Source organism: Tiliqua scincoides, chromosome 2 (assembly GCF_035046505.1).
Source record: "Tiliqua scincoides isolate rTilSci1 chromosome 2, rTilSci1.hap2, whole genome shotgun sequence".
NCBI lineage: Eukaryota > Metazoa > Chordata > Lepidosauria > Squamata > Scincidae > Tiliqua > Tiliqua scincoides.
In genome coordinates, this window is record NC_089822.1 from 79,633,706 (window position 1) to 79,639,821 (window position 6,116).

Genomic DNA, 6,116 nt, shown 5'->3' on the forward strand with positions numbered 1-6,116 from the left:
CCCAGTCCCCCTTGCCGGCTGAGCTCGGCCAGCATAAATGTACTCCATTCTGTCACTGTGGAGGCTGGATCTGGCTTCCGCAGGCCATTGCACTTCCATGCACCAGCCCAGCTGACTTTAGAGGAGGCACAAACCTGCTTTATGGCACGTTCGTGACCCTCCCAGGCCGATACAAGGGACTTGCACTAACCCAGCACAATCTCCGGGTTGTGCTCTGTGTTATCAAAGCATAAGGATCTCTTTTTAAAAAGTTTCACCTTACAGAAAGATTTAAAGCACCTACAAATTCACACATACACCAAAAAGCATGGAAATTGTACACTAAGGATTCTGACTTCCATGTAATATCAGCGGCAAAGTTGTTCTGCAGTCTGACCTGTTTTGCTCTTACTGCCTTCCTGCACTCATGCTTTCCCTTGTTCTTTCAGCTCAAATCTTTTTCATCAAGAAAATGCATCAGTATTTTACAGCTGTGAAAAAGGCTGAGGAGAGGGGGTAAAGGGGGTAATTTGTACCTGGGCCCAGGGTCAGAAAGGGGGCCCAGGAGCCAAAGGAGGCGGCCCAGAAAGTTCCTGGGATCTTACATTTTCCTATCTCACCCAAATTCACTGCCTCCGCATGATGCTAGGGGCACAACTGTGGGCATGCAGTGGCAACTGCTGCTGCAAGTTGCTGTCAAGGAATGTGCCCTATCTCCTTGAGGGGAGTTGCTGGGGGAGGACACCGGTTTGGTTTCACCACAGAAGGCCTATCAAAATCAGGCCCTAGCAGAGGCAGCCAAAGCTTGTGCTGAGTCACTCAGCAGGTGAAAGTGATTGCATGCTAAGTGACTGCAGATGCAGCTGGAATTGGGTGGGGTTAATTAGCCCAAGCCAACCCTCACACAGTCACCCATTGGCCAGCAGTGGAATAAAAACAAACCAGCCACCACTGGTCCAAGGGGGGGGGGGGTTGTTGGATGGCTGGAGGCGGAGTACTCTGTCCTTGTGCTCCACACTTCGTGAGAGTGGGTAGCTTCAGTTTGAATCTTGTTGCTTTTTCTTTTTGAATGCTATGTACCTATAAATATAAGTTTGAAAGGACGCTGCTGTCTGCATTGTGTGTTCCTCATTGCCGATGCAAGCTTTGCAGCCGCTTCTGCTACACGCACACTCCCTGGGAACTGTGCCAGGCCGAAAGACCTTGGGCAGTGGGAGTAAGCTCAGCATTCACCCCATGCATCAACAAGCCTTACACACCAGGCCCAGGAAAGCATCTATGACCCTCTTTAACACAGTGTCATATCTGGGAGGGACTGGCCTGCTACAGCTGCTGTTTGGCTTGTGGATCTGATAACCATGAAGGAGTGTATAGGAGCTCAGGTACACCACTGCTGGTCTACAATAATAATAATAACTCGGTATTTATATACCGCCTTTCCGGTCATCGAATTACTCCTCTGACTTTATTCAAGGCAGTTTACATAGGCAGGCATATCCAAATCCCTCAAGGGGATTTTTACAATTATAGAGGTTCTTTCTTTCAAGAACCAACAACATTTCAGGATGGATCTTCCTGGTTTGGTCTCACTTCTGGCCTCCAGTTCTCCCACGCAGGCTGACAAGCAGCTCCATCTCTCACATGGAGGGCAGCCAAGATGCTTCTTGCTCACACCAAGAGCAGGTGGAATCACTCAGCTTGGGTTGTCAGCTGCTTCAAGGTCTCGCCATTCTCAGCCCTTCAGGGAGCTGCTGGTGTCCTCGAACTGGCAACCTTCTGATGTTTATCTTCGTGCTAACGGAGGCTCTACCCTCTAGACCAGACTTCCTGCCGCATAAGTTCTACAACTACTGCATAAGTTCATTTTGGTGTACACAGCACACTGTCCATTCTAGTGTGAGTCCAAAGATGCAAATTTTCTGCAATTATTTTCTATATTTCAAAGATTTTAAAGAGAGTGTGTTTGGTTTACCATATTACTATATTGAGCTGCCAATGCTGGATGGTGGGGTAGACCTGGGCTCCAAAGACAATTCTGGCTGTCAGCACCCTCCACCTGCCTTATTTTGCCCTCCATTCTGCTTGACCCCATTGCCCCCTTCCCCCTTGGGAAGGAGCCCCAAAAGAAACTTTGTACCCCCTGATAAAATTCCTCTCAGAGGTCCTGGCTGTGAAGACACCACACTCTAGAACTGTTTAGGCATCAGACTGTACCTGGGTACATCTGTGTACCTAGTAATAAAGTCATTGTTTTTTTCTACATGGGTATTGTAATTCACATATTTCATTCAGTGCAGGTACAATTTGTGTAAAGTGTTCATGGATGGATGACCTGTTAAAAGTAACCAAACTGGAATCATTCACATTGAAATTTGTACCCATGTACGGACAGGTGTAACCAGGTAGAGGAATTCTATACTGAGTACAGTGTAGCAAGTGAAAAGCCTTTGGGGAATAACCTATTCCCCAAAGCTAAAACAGTAAAAACAAAATAAAACACATATATACCACCTGTATGACAATCACCCCTGACAAAAATGCTTTAAAATTGATTAAAACATTAGCTTGGAATAAAAACACATAACGCTTTCGCCAAATTTTTATTTTTGGATAACTCCGCCGTCGGAAATTCTTTTAAGTCAAGTAGGAAATAGTGAAGAAAGTAGGTGGTGCATGTGTGTGTGTGTTTTTTTAAAGAAAGCTGCTTATAAGCAAAATCTGGTAGTACATCTGAAAATGTTGTTTTCTTACACTCACAGGGGTTAAAAACCTGAGCAATGTTCCTTTGCTGCTAACCCTAGCAAAATGATTGGGAGCATCACCAATCTAATGCAAAGAGGAAGGAAGGAAGGAAATAGTTATGAGTAAATTAACATACAATCCTTCTTCTCAATCTCTAGCTGGTTTATTTTGGACACTGTATATTTTGACTTTATGCATGTATAAAGTTTGGGAGTGTGCTTGAACAAACAGAGCTTCAACAATGCGGTTTGCTGCCTGACGAGCTGGGATTTAAGCAAACATATCCTAAGGGTGTAAAAGGAGCCCAAATCTTGTTTACATACCCACATATCACTTTAAGAAAAGGATATGGATTTGCTTCCTTTGAAATTTCAAACATATGAAACCATACCCTTTAAAGACATTGTTCCACTGAAATCTACAGTCAGGGAAAAGAGAATCACCACAACAAATACCACAGGCTTAGCTCTTACTAGACTCTCAGGCTAGTCGTCTCATCTATGCTGCTACACAGTTGCAATCTCTGCATGTACGCTTGACACGTGTGTACAACCCGATGGAACATCAACAATCCCAAATACCACAGACAATTCTGTGTCTCAGACAGAATGACGTTCAACAGAATTAGAACACTTTGGGCCGGCCTCACATGGTTACAGGCTTATGCTTGCATTCATGTCCCAACCTCTCCCATCACTTCCTTGTTACTTTCCATAATTGCAATATTGATTCAGATGAATTCCACCACCACCCACCACCCCATGAAAGAAACCAGGAAGAGAGGAGCTACAGTGTAAGTGAGTATGCAGTGCATTATCATAGAAGGCTGCTTCTAGGGTTAAGTATCATCCAAACCAGCCAATTGCTCTGCAAGTCACCAAGCACAAGATAACTGAAAGCAAGACAGGTATGTGCAAGTGTGAACCAGCCATAGAAATTCAAATCAATTTATAACACAGCATCACATGTGTTAACTGTGCAACAGATTTCCTGCACCACTGGGGAAGCTGCAGGCAGATATATCTCAGCTGCTCTGCTGCTCAGCTGCTTTCAGAACAATGGGGGCAGATGACCTGTGAAGCCTATAAAGCTTCCAATCTCTTTTTTTTAGAGAGGCCTTTTTACAAGTGCCGCTGCCTAGGGAGGTACGTGGGGCCGCTGCAAGAAATAGGGCCTTCTCAGTAGTGGCACCAATGCTATGGAACTCCCTTCCCCCTGACTTAAGAATGGCTCCCTCTCTTGAGACCTTTCAGCGAGGCCTGAAGACCCTTCTGTTTAAACAGGCCTTCTAACATCTTTTTAACATCTTTTAATATTTTTTACAGGCCTGATTCTTTTATGACTTGCTGCTGCTCTATGCTCTTTTTACCTATTTTTTACTCTGACTGCTGTTTTTTATGATGTGTTAATATGTTTTTATTTGTTTTTAAATTATGTTTTTATATGTTGTAAGCCGCCTTGAGTCCCTTTGGGGAGAAAGGTGGGATAAAAATAAAGTTATTATTATTATTATTATTTTTTACAAGTAGCACCTTTTGCAAGGGCTACTTTTGCAAGTATCATCAGAGCAGCAACTGTGTACAGGAGTGGGCAGCTTACATAAGAAGCCACCTTACATCAAGTCAGACTATTGATCCATCTAGTCCAGTACTGTCAACTCTGACTGGTAATTGCTATTGGTTGCATATTTTCCAGCCTACCTGGAGACACCAGAGACTGAAACTGGGACCTTTCGCATGCAAAGCACCAGCTCTGCCACTGAGCTACAGCCCTGCAGTTGAAACCTCTTCAGTTGCTGCTGACTCCTGATCTTTGCTTGGCTCTGCATCCTCCTTCATTAACCCATGCTTCTTTCAAAGAGCCAGGCAACTGCACATCTCTTCTTGCCCACTGGTATACTATCCCCCTCCAGTGGGGTTGGACCAGGCAGGGCAATACCACATGATACCATGGTGCTTGGGCTATGTACCACCATACTCTGAAATACTATTGGCAATAGTTCCTCTGGCTGAAAAGCACTGCTGTAAAGTCTCATCTGATCTTAAATTATTACTGATTCTGGCCTCATTCAGCCTGAACACATCACTCAGTACAGGTTGAGCTGCTACAGGAGCCTGAGCACAGAGAACCAGCAGCCTGCCTCCCAGTTGCCACTGCAGGGTGTGCTACTTGACCAAGAGATTGTGAAAGCCTCACCTCCCTACTTAGCATCTCTGCCTTTTAGGGTCTCAGAATGGGGGTCTAGCGACCTCACTGCCATCTTCCACATGACCCTAACAAAAGAAATCACATTGATTGATAATGATTTAGTCCATTTTTCTGCTCTCCTCCATGCTTACTCATTTGCCCCATTCCCCATGGAGAGGGGGAGGAGAAATGGAGATAGGTGCCCCTGCCACCCGTCTCAGTCAGCCTCATGGAGAGACCAGCCCTGATTCTCCCTGAGTGGAGAATGCCCTTTTCAGCCTCCATAAACAGCAAAAGGTCATTACTGGCAAGTGATAGTAATTAACATTATAAGATGAACAGGTGAACAAGCCCTTGTTATACTAATGAATGTTATACTAATACATGATACTTATACATATGCAAAGCTCTCTTTGTTAGTGCTGTTTTTCCTTCTTGAGAATAATCTTAAAGCACATTTAATCATGCAGGATAAATCACAGGCATATCTTAACATTCATAGACTTAAAAAAAAAAAAACCTCTTCTCAGTTGACTCAAACACTATTAAGATTTTAGTTTACCTTTGATCACTTTAAAAAACATGGCAATCTCTCTAATGAAATGTAACCAATCATTGAAAATGAAAGATTTACAGTCTGGTTTAATTTTCTCTCCTCATAAGAAAATATTTGGCCTACATATAATCATCAGAGGGTATCTAGCAAGATTAGCATTTTTAAAAAGAGAGAGAGAGAAGGCAACACATGACTTACAGCCCAAACTTTTACTTAGGTTCCACTGCCAGAACTAGCACCTGGTCACCAACTTAACACACTCTTTAGTTGGCATAAGTCCAAGGAGATTTCTGGGGGTTGGTCCAGGGCCACAGATCTTTCTCCTCTCACCCCCAAGCTACCAAGATCCTCTCCCTCCTGCTGAGATTGTGCCAAGATTCTCCCCATCCTGCCCCCAAACTGCCCCTGGCCTGACCCCTCCCTGCTCCATTCCACCCATGAGCCTCCCCTGAACTGCTCCCATAACCAATCTACCTGGAATGTCTGTGGCATCAGCAGTCCTGGCTTTATGCTTGCATATTATGAGAACCACCACCATAAACCCTGGATTAGACCCCTATGTATGGCCCATTTCTCCGCAGGGCCATTTGGGGCTGAAAGAAGAGGCGAGCAGCCCACCTTGAAGATTGCTTGTGGCCTCAAGCCTAGAGAC